Source organism: Drosophila ananassae, assembly GCF_017639315.1.
Source record: "Drosophila ananassae strain 14024-0371.13 chromosome Y unlocalized genomic scaffold, ASM1763931v2 tig00000144, whole genome shotgun sequence".
Classification (NCBI taxonomy): domain Eukaryota; kingdom Metazoa; phylum Arthropoda; class Insecta; order Diptera; family Drosophilidae; genus Drosophila; species Drosophila ananassae.
The window spans coordinates 124,989-141,129 of record NW_025319084.1 but is presented as its reverse complement, the minus strand read 5'-3'; the positions used below and the strand labels follow the sequence as shown (position 1 = coordinate 141,129).

Here is a 16,141-nt window from a genome sequence, read left to right as displayed (position 1 = left end):
GATTGGGGTCCGTCTGCGGCTCTCCTTGTTGATCTTGTCGTGGCTCGTTAGCCTCTTGTTGATCCGCAATGAGTGGGGAACTATGTACTCTTCCGGATTTTACTATTTGTCCCTTGCCGATGCATGCAATCAAACTTTGTCGTGGCTCGTTAGCTTCCGGTGTCCAAGCCGTCGTATTACCGACGACTTGTTCTGCCTTGCTATTAGGAGCTGATTCCGGTCGCACTGGCCCCATCACAATCCATCCAAGCGCGGTATTTTTTAGTAGTGGTTGTCCTTCTCCCAAATATGTCTGTTGTGGCCTCATAAGCTGGGAGATGATTTCGGCGCCCAACAACAGATCAATATTCTGGGGCTGCGTAAATTCAGGATCGGCTAAGCGCAACTGAGGTGCGATATTTCTTGGCGCTTGAATAGGGTGGGATGGTTGATTGGGCATTATTTCCGGTAGTAGATCCGGTAGATCTTCGAAGTCAGTGGTTAATGATGATAGGGTCACCACAGCCTTTTTTCGTAATCTTGTTGTTGTGCCTCCCAGTGCAGCGATGTTCAGGGTTGATGGCTCCAACTGTAGTCCAAGTGTGTCAGCCATCCTTCTGGTGATTATGTTAATCTGTGATCCAGAATCTAGGAGTGTGCGGCATTGCTGATGGGTTCGGGCTGGGCCATGTATTGCCACTTGGGCGGTTGGTACCAGAACGGTGGGCTTATCTGTAAGCAGGGCTGTGGCTGAACACACCCATCGTGATGAACTGGATCGAAGTGGAGCAGCCGACGTATTTTTCTGCATTGTTACTTGACTGGTTGCCTGACGTTCAAGGTTTTCTAACATCTGCTTCAGAGATTGTCGATTGGTTGGATCGGTGACGGCTAGCTCTAGAGCTGACAGCGTGTGTGGATCCAATCTTTCCTCAATGATGTGTATAAAGATTGGGTCCCAGTTGTCTGTTGACACTTTGAGTGCGTCGAGAGTGGCGACCGTTCGGAGCACGGTATCATGTAAGCTGCGCAGCTGGTCCGCTGATCCATTTGTTCTGGGGTGTCCGAAAAGCTCTTGAATCGCGGGTTTGATCAACAGCCGTTCATTGTGGTATCGATTCTTTAGTCGTTGCCATGCATCCTGGTAACTGGTCTGCCCGCCAATCGACGTTGCGATTAGGTTTTGTGCTTCACCTGTTACATGATTCTCCAAATGACGGAATTTTACTGCATCACTGTAGTCTTGATCGTGGATGCATTCCGTAAAAATTTCGTAGAATCGTAGCCAATGCCGGTAGTCTCCGTCAAACTTTGGAATTTCTACTGGTGGTATTACAAACGGAGGTGCAATCGCGAGTTTTTGTGTTGATGCTGAAGTTGATTTCGATTCTTCGCTCAAAAACGAAAAATATTCTGCTCGTACAACCTGAAATCTGTCATCGGTGTGTCCATCATTTTTTATGGCTGGTTCCAGGTCGATGAGATCATGGTATCCCGTGACGATTTCCTTCCATAGCTCCTTCATGTGTTGTCTGACGTGTGTGGACACTTCCCGTCCTTCGGTGCGGTTGCACAGGAAGTCTTCCATATCGTCTAATCGTCCTTCATGTCTTCGTTTTAATGATGTTAATCGAAGGTCTTCTCCTTCGATTCCTCGTGATGATTGTGCCTTTGGCTCGAGATTTTCGCCTGTTTTGCGGGGCCTTTGTGACGGGCCTGACACTGATGGGATTCCATCCGAAAATATTGCTTCATATTTTTTCACAAGCTCTTCTAGCGCTTTGGCCTTTGTGAAATACTCATTCTCAGGACTTAGTGCTAGCTCCTGGAGCTTGGCATCGTTTTTTTTAAACTGGGTCCATGAGTGAGTGAGCTGTCTGAGTTTCTCTTCGAAGTATCCTCCCTTGAGTTTACACTCTGCGGAGTCCTTAGTGAAGTTTCTTATTAGCCTTTGGATGACTATGTTGCTTTCAATTTGCTCATCAATGAGAATTTGGATTACGGGGTCTGATTCTGATCCCATTGTTGCAATGTATCTCTCCTCTCTCTTTTTTTTTTTTTTTTTTTCTCGTTGAGTTAAATTGCGTTGAGGTTTGTGTTCAAGTTGTGATCCTAAAAGATCACGTCGGGGTCACCAAACGTTCGTCCGTAGAGCGTTATGCGGCAACTACGTCAAACTTGAACTCACGGGAGTAACGGTAGGTCCCGGAGTCGTAGTCAAAACCGTAAATAGTCCTGACTAAATTTACCTGGATTCTGCAAGGGACTGCTCGGGTTGGCCAGACGCTTGCTGTGATCAGGCATGAGTTGATGTGCTTGAAGTCCTGGGGTGGTTTTCCTCAAGTACCGGTGGTATGGTGGTTCGGCTGATTCCTTATCGGCCGGTCCTACTGGCGGTCCGTTTCACGGGAGCAACACTCTAAGTAGGTTAGATAGCGCGGGGTCTGCTGGTGGTTTCACGGGAGCAACACTCGAGCTAGACTGGTATGCCGCGGGGTCTCCTCGTGGTCCGTTTCACGGGAGCAACACTTGGAGTAGTTAGGTACCGCGGGGTCTACTGGCGGTCCGTTTCACGGGAGCAACACTCGAAGTAGACTGGTATGCCGCGGGATCAACTCGTGGTCCGTTTCACGGGAGCAACACGAGAAGTAAGGAGGTGACGCGGGGTCTACTTGTGGTGCGTTTCACGGGAGCAACACTAGAAGTAGACTGGTATGCCGCGGATTCTACTTGTGAACCGTTTTACACAGGATCACTAGAAGTAGGTTGATTTTAAGTGCCGTGGTTCAGACACTGAGTAACGAGATGATTGACTCTGATTTCGGAACTGTCTTTATTTCAGAAGAATAACTCTTATATAAGATGCTAAATTATACATCATTAAATCTAAGAAAGGTCAAAGTTCTGGACGTGCTAAAACTAAGGTTAATGCCAGGGTCACCCACCTCTGAGTCTGCTGACTCAGGGTTTGTTTGTTCACGTACTGCTTTCCACACGCATTTCGGCTTCGCTGGCTGGTTTCGGTCAGTCGGTCATTCTTCCCGCTGATCACGCTGATTCTGCTTCCGGAGCCATCGACTAGTGCCGAGTTAGTAGGTTGGGTATTGGCTTATGCTTACATTATTAATAGGCTAGTAGGTCTGATGCTTGTATATCGTGACCTGCTGATGCATCTTGATTAGGTAGTAGGTCTTGGCACTAGGTGCCAACATATACATAACATAAATATATATATAAATATAAATATTTAAGAATACATAACCGTCTCTCCATCTCAGCTACGAGACTTAGACCTCCTTTAACTCCTAAGTAAATTTGTAAAATCAGAAACTCCTATGAGCTCGGAGCGGCAGCAACAGCTGCTCCTGACCCAAATAAAGTAAAGAAGATCAACCTAAAACTCTGGCTACTTATTACATATAAAAGTCAATGGGACCTTCGATGGAACAAACTACAACATGTGTGAAAAGTCCGAACCCTTTAACTTAAAAAACAGCAAAGTTATGGCATTTCCGATTAATCAGTTATATGGGCAGCTATGGGATATAGCCGCCCGATCCTTATGAAATTTGGCAGATCGGATTATGTTGCCCAAATGGAATCTGTACCAAGTCCCATCTTTCTAACTTAAAAAACACCAAAATTATGCCAATTCCGATCCTTCTATGACATATATAGGATATAGTTGGCCGATCCTTATGAAATTTTTTAGATAAGATATTTTTTGTCAAATATAACTTAAAAAACACAAAAGTTATAGCATTTGCGATCAATCAGTTATATGGCAGCTATAGGATATAGTCGACCGATCCCGGCCGTTTCGACTTATGTACTGCCTGCAACAGAAAGAAGGGTGTGGGCAAAGTTTCAACTCGATAGCTTTAAAACTGAGAGACTAGTTTGCGTAGAAACAGACAAATAGACGGGTACAGATTCTATTTTGGGAAAAAAAGTCTGATTTGTCGAATTTTATAAGGATCGGCCAACTATATCCTATAGCTGTCATATAACTGATTGTTAAAGTTTCAAGTTTTTCAAGTTAGAAGCATGGGAGTTTCAATGGATTCCTCTTTTGGCAAAATAATTCGATATGCCAAATTTCATAAGGATCGGGCGACTATATACGATCCGCTATATATCTAATAACATAAGATGCGTGGCGCCACCTAGCGGACTGCGACTCAACTGCAAGGGTATATCAACTTCGGCTCCGCCCGAAGTTAGCTTTCCTTTCTTGTTCTAACTTAAAAAACACCAAAGTTATGCCGATTCCGATCGTTCTATGACAGCTATAGGATATAGTCGGCCGATCCCTATTTGTACATAAGATTTTGTACAAAAGATATTTTGGTCAAATATAACATGTGCATAAAGTCCCAACCCTCTAACTTAAAAAACACCAAAGTTATGGCATTTCCAATCAATCAATTATATGGCAGCTATAGTATATAGTCGACCGATCCCGGCCGTTCCGACTTATATACTACCTGCAAGGAAAAAAAGGATGTGTGCAAAGTTACAACTCGATAGCTCCAAAACTGAGAGACTAGTTTGCGTAGAAACCGACAGACAGACAGACAGACAGACGGACAGACGGACAGACGGACATGCTCATATCGACTCAGGAGGTGATCCTGATCAAGAATATATATAATTTATAGGGTCGGAGATGTCTCCTTCACTGCGTTGCACACTTTTGACCAAAATTATAATACCCTCTGCAAGGGTATAAAAACAAATTAGCCAGAATAGCCAGCAGCCTGTTGGGGATTTGAGAGGAATGCGGGCGTGTCGACAGTCACATAGGTATGCAGAGCCGGCATAATGTCGATGAAGTAGTCGATGCCGTCCTTCTTGAACACCTGGTAGATCAGTTCCAGCATCTGCCACATCTCGGGCGAGATGGTCGTCAAATCGTAGACAAGAGAGAAGGTCTCCTCATAGAAGTCTAAAAATAAAATTAAAATTTAATATATAGACCTTCATTGGGAGAAAATCCCAACCCACCAGTAATGTTGTGCTGGAAAATGTGTCCCACCACAGTGATAACAATCGGATGAAGATTGAGGAGGACGTCGGGATGCTCCTCCATCACACTGAGCAGAGTCGTATGGCGGTGATGGCCTTCTCGTCGGATCCCTCCTCCGACTCCAACACGTGCTGGTGGTTGCCAAGTGCTTGCAAATGTCGGTGGCCACCGGCAACAGTTGCTCCGTAAAGGTGGACACGATCTTCTGCATTTTTACGAATAATGGTGAGCAACTCCTTGGTGATCGCCTTAATCTGACCCTCAACGTACTGGGGCGCCTCGTCCTGGGATGAGAGGAACATTTGCAGGCCAAAGGCCGTCTCCACTTTAATGGCCGGCGGGATTCTGGAACTCCACTTGGTCCCGGTATTGAGCCTTCTTCAGCAGGCCATCCGCTAATGTTCCAATCATGTGCAGAGCACCATCCTTTTGCTTGTTGTCCGCATTTGGCGACGTGATGACCTGCATAATTGTGTTCATGGCCTTGGGCAGAAGGCCCTTGCGTTTCTTGCACATGGAATGAAGCATCGATTGGACAGCCAGAACTGGCTTGGCATAGTCCACAAATATATCTGAAAATTAGGGAATTAAGTAGGTTCCTATTACTTACTATTACTTCCTATTACTTACCAAACTTCAGGCGGATATACTCGTAGGGATCGTTCTCCCACAGGTCCTGATCGGAGTCGGTGAATGACATGATGGGGAATATCATATCCTGGATAACTGCCACCATGTGCGTCTTGATTAGCTTCCAGGTATAGGCGTAGCTTACACTAAAAAAAGTAATAACATAAATAATATAGTACAATTAGGGATAAAGTGGCAAGTACTTTAGCATTCTTCAGATAGTTGAGCACATTCGTGAGGACACGCGGCGGCGCGTAGATACGATTACAGTACTGGTCGAGGATCTTGAGATACAACACCAGGACACCTTGGCTGAGCGTTGCCCACCACTCAGCCAATTTTTTGGTAATTTTCACTAACTACGTTGCTGGGACTTCCATACCTAAAAAAACACAGAAAAAACACAAATTTATGTTTTCGGCAAACAATTTGTGATTCTTTTGGAAACTTACCTCTCGAACATGCGAACCATGATGTGAAGAGCCCACTTCTTGGTCTTCCAGTAGGGGAATTCGGTGTGCTCATCATGGTCCAAATGGGAGCTATCGGGCACATCCCGATCAGCAATTTGGGGACAAATCAGGAGGCGCACCAACATAGGGAGCAAGAGGTTTATGGCCTCGTTCAGGGGCGTTCGCTCCTTGCTCCGCTTGTACTCGTAGGTCTTTACCGGCACCAGGTACATAAGCATCAGGGCGCCATTCCAGCCGTTGACATCATGATTCTGCAGATAGATAGCTGATGTTGTCGACCACCTGGGGTCATAGTCCCGGGAAGTCCCTCTTGATGATGTGATTCACACAGACAAGAGTTTAATTCTAAAATGAAAGTAACATTAGATGAAGTCGAAGTGGAATCTACTAATCTTACCTGACCAAGCCGACTACACGGCAATGTTGTAAAAGGGCGTAATAAGGGGCCTCATTCTCCTCCGCTCCGTCGGGACTGGCTCCTTTCGAGATGGCCGTAGCACTGACCTTTACCCGTAGTCCCATGGCACAGATGTCCAAAGAGCCAAAGCTGAGTTTCTATAAGATTGCGAGAATTATGATATGAGTTATTTCAAAATTTCATGTAGTACCCACATTATTGGCCAACTCCGACAGATAGAGCTGACGTAGTGGCTCCTGCAACCACTGCAGGCTCGTCCCTTGTCTTTCAGCGGTGGTGATCCCAGGCAGGTGACATCGAAGCTACAAATGGCGTCCTTGGCCACGACCGTGAAGAACTGCTCGATCTGGGCCTGCACAATGTTGCTGATCCGCAAGCCACGCCCCTTTGAGCGCCCACAGTAGAGACGAAGAATAGTTCGAATCACTGCTACCAAACTGGGATTCCGAGTTGCCGGATCGGCAAGACACATGTGGCTGTTAACATTCTGCTGTTAACACCTGTAAAGCATGTACAAAATTCAAGACATGATTCCATCGAATCGTAGGGAGCGATTTTAATGAAACTGCCGGTATTTGATTAAGCATAAAATTAGCTTTCACGTGATATACCGTGCAAAATGGGGCATCCTCTATAAGGGGAGATAATGGTTAAATTCAAATTCAATCATGGCTGCCGCCGTGTTGGGCAGCGTTAAAACATGCGATGCGGTTATGGGGACAGTATTGGTAAAATAGGTTTAGAAATGTTCAGAGGATGATTACATCAAATCATAGGGAGTGATTTTGATAGAAACAATCTCATTCGATTCAGAAAAAAATTAGCTTTAAAATGGTACATGTTGGCACCTAGTGCCAAGACCTGCTACCCATTCAAGATACATCAGCAGGTCGCGATATACAAGCATCAGACCTACTAGCCTATTAATAATGTAACTCTAAGCATAAGCCAATACCCAACCTACTAACTCGGCACTAGTCGATGGCTCCGGAATCAGAATCAGCGTGATCAGCGGGAAGAATGACCGACTGCCCGAGTCAAGCCGAAACCAGCCAGCGAAGCCGAAATGCGTGTGGAAAGCAGTACGTGAACAAACAACCCCTGAGTCAGCAGACTCAGAAGTGGGTGACCCTGGCATTAACCTTAGTTTAGCACGTCTAGAACTTTGACCTTTCTTAGATTTAATGATGTATAATTTAGCATCTTATATAAGAGTTATTCTTCTGAAACAAAGACAGTTGCGAAATCAGACTCAATTATCTCGTTACTCAGTGTTGAACCTCCGGCACTTAAACTCAACCTACATCACATGATCCTGTGTAAAACGATTCACAAGAAGGACCCGCGGCATACCAGTTTACTTCGAGTGTTGCTCCAGTGAAACGGACCGCCAGTAAACCCCGCGTTACCTAACTACTCCGAGTGTTGCTCCCGTGAAACGGACCACGAAGAGATCTCGCGGCATTCCAGTCTAGCTCGAGTGTTGCTACCGTAAAACGGACCACCAGCCGACCCCGCACTATCTAACCTACTTCGAGTGTTGCTCCCGTGAAACGTACCGCCAGTAGGATCGGCCGATAAGGAATCAGCCGAATCACCATCCCAACGGTGCTTGAGGAAAACCCTACCCAGGACTTCAAGCACGCAACCGCAATTCCAGCCTGATCACAGCAAGCGCCTGGCCAACCCAAGCAGTCCCAGCAGAAATCAGGTAAATTTAGTCAGACTATTTACGTTCTTTGACTACGACTCCGGGACCTACCGCTACTCCCGCGAGTTCAAGTTTGACGTAGTTGCCGCATAACGCTCTACGGACGAACAGTACACCTCCATAAAAAAAGCATGTGGGGCCATTCAAATTCAACATTGGCGCGATTTGTGTTGGGAACAAGGTATGGGTAAAGAATGTTCAGAAATTTTTAAAGATAAATTTCGTCAAATCGTAGGGACCAATTTTAATGCAAATAGTCTTAATACATTATATGAAAAATTAGCTTTGCAACGGCATACCGTGCATAATGGGGCATCCTCTATAAAGGACTCAATAATCATATTCGTGCCTAACAGAGGCGGTCTGTTGATTTGGATCTTGTGGAACGAACTTGTTCGTGGACTGGTTCCGGTTCACAAGTTGGCGCTTCACTTATCAATTAAAATCAATGGGGAACTGTAAATCGGTTTTCTTAAAATTGTAGGGAGCGATTTGAATGATTTTTGCTCCAGATATACTAGAAAAGGTGATACATCGCCTCAACTACCGTGCATATGGGGCATCCTCTTAGAGCTTCACAATATTAAAAACAATTTTTGGTGGTCATTTTTGTATGGGCTGTTAACGAGATTTTCCCTCTTTTATCCGATTTTCTCCAAAACGTAGGCAACGATTTTTATGAAATTTTCAGGTATTATCCTCAATATTTTCACTTATTACCTGCAATATCGGGCTTTTTTGGTCCTCCCCTTATTTCTGAGATAGGACCCAAAACAGTGTGGGGCCAATTTTTGAAATGTATTTTAATGGTATTTTAAGGATGTAGATCCCGCCCAAAAGTAAGAGAAAACTATAAATTCTTCAATTTTTAACAATTCTAAACTTTATTTAAATCAATTTAGTGGCTAAACTGTTATGACTAACTTCTGGTCCGACGGTCCGCCAATCCCGTCCCGACCAGGGCCGTGGTTTCCCTGACCCATCTAGACCGCTAACAATAATAAACATCCAACATATACTAAGAAATGTTTGACATTTCACAACACTAAATTCCCCACAAAATTTAAATTCAAATTCTAACATACCGAGACAAACAAACTTCTAACACTCATCCTCACCTGATCAACATGGGATCTCTATCCTACTCCTGCTGACATGGAGTAGTTGGGCCTGCCCTCCCTTCCGTAGCGGAACGCTGGCCACTTCTTGCGTCCGCCCCTATTCTTTCCTCTCAATCCCCTCTTACTTTCCCATTATCCTAAATTCAAATTCTAACATACCGAGACAAACAAACTTCTAACACTCATCCTCACCTGATCAACATGGGATCTCTATCCTACTCCTGCTGACATGGAGTAGTTGGGCCTGCCCTCCCTTCCGTAGCGGAACGCTGGCCACTTCTTGCGTCCGCCCCTATTCTTTCCTCTCAATCCCCTCTTACTTTCCCATTATCCTATCCTTAACCCGTATTTTAACCTCTACTCAGTCTTCATTCTTTCATTCAAATTTTTATTAAATAATCTATACAAATTATGCTTAATCAGTTTTCTATCTTCATCCTTTACTTTTTCTTACTCTTATTTATTTCTACTCTAAGTCCTATCTATTTACCACAGTAATTATCACAGTTCATTCCTTGTTGCGCAATCGGCCATTGGTCTATTCATGCCCGATATCGCATATGGAATTCCAATTCAACCGTGAACTGTACTGCCATAAATTGACTCTATTTCCTTTCTTCTTTCGCAGTCCAGAAACATACTAATTGAGGACCTCTCGAGCGGTTCTCTATTTAGCTTTATTGACCGACGAAAGTAGAGGTTCCTCTTGTGGAGGCTATAGCGTTGGTTTCAAAAATTGGGCGCCATATTGTTAAGACCAACTTCTGGTCCAACGGTCCGCCAATCGGCATGGGTCTTGCTCCGGCTAGCTCATCCAGGGCCGTGGTTTCCCTGACCCTTCCCATATAGACCGATAACAATAATAAACATCAAACATATACTAAACAGCACATGTTAGACGTTTCACAACACTAAATTCCCCACAACATTTAAGTTCTAATTCAAACATACCTAGACAAAAAAACTTCTAACACTCATCCTCACCTGATCAACACGGGATCTCTATCCTACTCCTGCTGACATGGAGTAGTTGGGTCTGCCCTCCCTTCCGTAGCGGAACGCTGGCCACTTCTTGCGTCCGCTCCTATTCTTTCCTCTCAATCCTCTCTTACTTTCCCATTATCCTATCCCTAACCCCCACTTTATCCTCTACTCAGACTTCATTCTTTTGTATAGATTAAATAATCTTTACAAATTATGCATAATCAGTTTTCTATCTTTATCCTTTACTTTTTCTTATTCTGACGCTTTACTCATAATAATACGGCAACTATCATAATATTATAAAAAACGCACTTTCCGCCCGTGTTTATATCCCTACCTAAGAGAGCTCTCCTTAAGACGTAGGGACTACCGCCAAAACAAAAAGGAAATTTATTTAATTTCCTTGGGAAATTGTCAACCGTTAGCTTCTACGGCCGCGATCGGAACTCACATTTAAATGTACAAATAAAAAGAAAATTAAATATATATAAAATAAGAGTAGGAAAAGGTTAGGATTAAGGAGAAGGAGGAAATACAACGCCTATATCTTAAACAGCAAAGGATACATAGGCGTTGATAGAAGAATAGGTTAAAAAAAAACAAAAAAGAATATTTTTTTTTATTTGTAGGGGTTCTGAACGAAAAACGGAAGTCCCAAACGGCTAAACGGGTATAGTCGACAATGCCGCTAATAACACTCACCCGGTGATCAAGGAAAACACGGTTCAGATGGAAAAGCCTCAATCCAGAACCCCCAAAACATGCTTTCTGATAGCCCCCAGATAGGAAACCAGATATAGTTGTGTTACTGAGAGAAATTTTATAGAAGTGTATTAGTCCAAAATTTAAGTGAGGGAGCGTGTTTATGTAATTATGTATTTATGTATTTCGACATTTATTAATTCATTAATTTGTTCATTTGTTTATTTTGGTTTAATAGTGTTCATTTATTGTTTTTTTTTTGAAAATCAATTATTTATTTATTTATTCACTTATTTAATTTGTTTATTGATACATTTCTTTTATTTATTTATCTATTTATTTATTTATTTAATTAATTGGGTTATCGGGGACTCATTCTGGTGGTACCAGCCGGTATTGAAATTAATTAATTCAGTCAGTCAGCGCCTGCATATAAATAGATTGGATAATTGCTTATTGGAAAACTTGAGTAAAATAAATCAAGGCTCGAAGAAGGGGAAAGAGATTTGGACATGGAGTGAGGAGCACAGGGCGGTACCGAGCAAAGCAGAGAGACCACTCGACTTAGCGCACATCAAAGGGGGGCAATCCCGAGGAACCTCAGCATGGAACAAGCATCAACTCCATTCGGGACGTACTCTCATGTCCAATTAGATCCCATTCAGGAGCAGTATAGCCTGGAAAACGCAGAGGCCTATGCATCCTTCAATCGACGAGAGATGCAGGCCCTCATTCACACCTCCCAAGAGCAGCTAAGGGTAGATCTTAGCCAACTGGTGGATCGAAGGGTCGACCTGTGCATGAGGACGGGATTTGAACAAATACTTCGGAAGCTGGAACGGCACACCGGAAAAGTTCCTTCCTCGAGGTCATCAGAATCCTCCATGGCCCCCCAGGTGGAGAATCCACGGCCTAATGGTTCAGCTGGCGGATATCCTAATTCGGGAAAGCAACAGGGAGAAAAACAAAAGTCAGAGAAAGCTACGGTTTTCCTTGCCCCACCATGTTCGGGGACAGGAAACAACAGAAGCCAAGGAGACGCATTAGGAACGGTCGGAACGAACCGGGTGCCGGGAACGGCCTTGCTGAACCGGGTACTAGCGGAAAGCAGTCAAAGAGCGGAGCGAAGCGGAAATTGGGCGTTTCCACCACCGCCGAATAATTGGAGGCACCGGAGCTCGAGCAGGAATAGAAGTTTCCAAGGATCACAAATGGACGGGCCCAAAAGCACCAATATGGCTGGAACATATATGGTACCGCAGGAACAGGGGGCACAACAGAGGAGCCGGCAGTATGTTCCGATAGATAAATGGGGTTTCCAATTTTCCGGTCGTCCAGGAATGATGAGGGCTGAAGATTTTCTGTTCCGGGTGGAACATCTTCAGAAACAATATGGGATGCCGTGGGTTGAACTGCTTCGAGACTTCCACCGGTTGTTGACGGAAGAGGCATCCGAATGGTACTGGCTGCTAATAAGGACCAAGCCGCCCCAAGACTGAAGAGAGTTAAAAGAAGCCCTGCAACGCAGATATTGCGATAATAGAGGCGACTACGATCGCATCCAGGATATCGCGGAGAGGAAGCAACGGCAAGGGGAGTCACTGGAGGAGTATTTTATGGCCCTAAGTAGACTGGTAGCTTCGGTGAAATCAGGAGTGGAAAACGATTGGGTCATCTAGACAAAAAAAAGAAATCTCCTAGAACCAATGAGGCAGTGGATTTATCCAATGCGAGTCTACACCCTAGAACACCTGCACGATGAGTGCAAGGAAGTAGAACGAGTTCTAAATCTGGAGCGAGGAGCAGGACATAGGCATCGCGTGAACGCCGGATTCAAGCCCCAGGATGAGCAACGAGTTTGAAGACTGGAAGACTGGTTCACCCCTACTGGACAGGAGGACCAGCCGAAATGAACTGTCAGCAGGAGGGTCATGTCTACATGGACTGCGAAGCGGCTCAGCGTAGGCTTTTCTGCTACAAATGTGGATTGGCAAACACTGTAACGCCCAAATGCCCAAATTGCAGGCAGGGAAACGCCTGCAAGCATGCGAAGCATAGCATCGAGCTGACGGAAGGGGCAACCCCGATCAAGGTTCGGCACTATCCAGTGTCACTAGCGGTGCAGACACTCATTTACCAGGAAATAGATGAGATGCTACGCCTGGGAAGAGTATAGGAGAGAGTGACAGCGCATGGAGTAACTCCATCACGTTAGTCCGAAAGCCAGGAAAGAATAGCCTCTGCCTTGATGCCCGAAAGCTGAACAGGAAAACCGTCAAGGACGCGTATCCGCAGCAGAACATCGAGGGGATCTTGAGTCGCATAGAAACGACAAGGTATATCTCGAGTATGGAGCTGGAGTATGGAGCTGGACGAAGCCTGCAAGGGCGTTTACGGTCCCGGGACGCCCGTTGTACCATTTCGAGGTGATGCCATTCGGGTTGACAAACGCAGCCCAAAGGCTGTGTCGGCGGATGGACAAAGTCATACCGCAGAGGCTCATGGAAAGCGTCTTCGTGTACCTGGACGACCTATTAGTAGTGTCAGAAAATTTTCAGGAACACATGGGAATGATGGAAGCTTCGTTACCTAGGATATGTGATCGGCGGAGGAATTGTGAGGACGGACCCAGAGAAAGTGGAGGCGATAAAAAAGGTGACGATGCCGAAAAGTGCCAAGGAGGTTCGACGGTTTCTCGGGATGGCTGGGTGGTATCGAAAGTTCATACGGAACTTTGCAGAACTAGCGGCGCTGTTTACGGATACCTTAAAAAAAGGCAAATGCGCTATGACTGAGGAGGCGGAGAGATCCGTAAGGACGCTGAAGGAGGCGCTGAGTGCATCACCGGTTCTAAGGCACCTGGATTTTAAAAGGATGTTTTATGCTTCAGATACCGGAGTAGGAGCGGTACTGTTCCAAATAGAGGAGGACAAAAGCGGACGTCCCATAGCCTTCTGTTGGACTAAGCAGCCACCAGATAGGCGAATTAGAATATTGATAATTTATCTGCAGCGGCATTTAATCTTCTCTTTTGTCTCCCAAATTCGCATGCACTTTGTTGTCATTTTGTAGCGCATGCGCTTTTGCGAGCTTTGGAAGAGCTTCTGCGCCAAAGCGGTTCTTCTGCTTGTTGTATTTTGGGAGTTGTTATTGACGGGCCACTATTTGTTTTATTGTGCGGAATTAGCTCAATAAATTTAATGTAAACAATTGAATATCGTCTTTAATTCGGTCGCTATCAAAACGCTGATCGCTCAATATTGGTGACCCCGACGTGGTCGCCTCCGAAGTTCAATCAGTTTAATTGCCCGAGAAACTGAAAAAACTGCGGAACAAAAAACACAAAGACAAAAAAAACAAACATCTCTTGTTTTTCGATTGCATCACTCCCGCTGGAGATTTGCGGGATGGAGTCTGGATGTGGAACTATTGGATCATCTGCCGCAAGCCGGGAAAGGATGCTGCGGAGAAGAGCAGAGGTGACCTGCCAGGAGATGGAGGCGCTGCATCAGAAGGTGAAGGCTGCAGCGCGGAATGAAGATGGCACCATTATGGCGCTGGAGTCAGTGGAGAAGCGTTGACGTGAGCGGTTCACCGCGCTTCAAGAGGAGTTGGCGGAGCTTAACTTCAGCGAGATCGGGAGTGAGCTTTATTGGAGATTCTCGCAGCTGGCGACTGATGTGCAGGTGGACATTCAGGTGGAGGTTGCCAAGCACTCCATGAGAATCGCTGCCCACTCCACACTTCTCGACGGTGCCGGTGTCTCACCCATGCCATACAAGCCGTCCCCCTCCTTACCACCGTTGCCGATGCCAACATTTAGCGGGGGCTATGTTGACTGGCCGGATTTCTTCGCCCTTTTTAAGACCACGATTGACAGCCATCCTCATCTAACAAAAATGGAAAAGCTCCGGTGGCTCATTCATGCCTGCGCGAGTCAACTTTGGAGACGGTGAGAGCGCTGGAAATTACTGACGCGAACTACGATGTGGCTCTTGACCTTTTGCGCAATCGATTTAGTAATAGTCGATTAATTTTCCAGTCTCACATCAACGAGATCCTGCATCTTCGTGTGGTCGAGCCAGGTTCTGTTGCTACGTTGCGGGAGCTGTCGGATCGGTTCAATGGGCATATGCGGGCTCTCATGAGTTCTGTATCAGCTGCCGATATCCAAGGATGCTTGCTCATCCAGATTGTCCTACATAAGTTGGATCCTGCCACAAAAGCCAAGTGGGAAGACACTCTTGGTTTCCGCCGTTGGTGTTTCCGTTGGTACCTTACCTTCCCAGTCAATCAACACGGTCTTGACGCAGGATCGAACTTCTGAAGTGCTTCTGCCAACCGCCAATATCCTCATCCGTGGTCGATCAGGTTCCTTCACAAGTTCACCTTATCTCATCGCGGCTGGCATGTTAACTTCAGCTTCGTCGCACCAAAAGCTGTGTAGCGGTCGCCGGTCTCGGCGGCACTGAGTTTGCTACGGATGGATCCTCCGTTAATGTGTGTGTGAAGTCTCGACTAACCACTTATTGTACGAACCTAGAGGCGGTTATAGTGTCTCATATTGCGGACTGTCAGCCCAGCCTTAAAATTGATATTTCGAAATGAAAGATTCCTCACGGCATAGCGCTGGCTGATCCCAACTTCCACAGACCGCAGGGTGTGGACCTGCTAATTAGAGCCAACCTTTTCTTCAACCTATTGTCAGTTGGCCAAATCCAATTAGGTCACTGCCTCCCAGTTGCCCAAAATACACTATTCCGATGGGTGGTTTCTGGACGCAATGGACTATCGCTTGAGGCTGGATTGCCCTATGCAGAAGGAAAAGAGGAGAGGAATAAACGTTTCGGACCCCCTGCACTCGTTAGGAGAACTTGATTCCCGCATTGGTCTATTGGGAGGAGCAATGCATGGTCAAGGGTTTGAAAGAAGTTGGTGTGCCTTTTTCGGCCTGTGAGTTCTTAATCTTCTTAATGAAACTACCCAACCCGTGGAATATCCCTTAAAAGATGTGTCTGCTGCCCTTCCAAAATTGTTATTGAAAGCCCACCCTTCAATAGGGGGAAGGATGTTGGGCTAAGCAGCCACCAGATA

General features: G+C 45.5%; 1 pseudogene; it reads right to left on the bottom strand.

Annotated features, from left to right (window-relative positions):
• Window positions 1-3,874: 3,874 nt before the first annotated feature.
• Window positions 3,875-7,001, bottom strand: LOC116655410 (annotated as a pseudogene).
• Window positions 7,002-16,141: the final 9,140 nt, after the last annotated feature.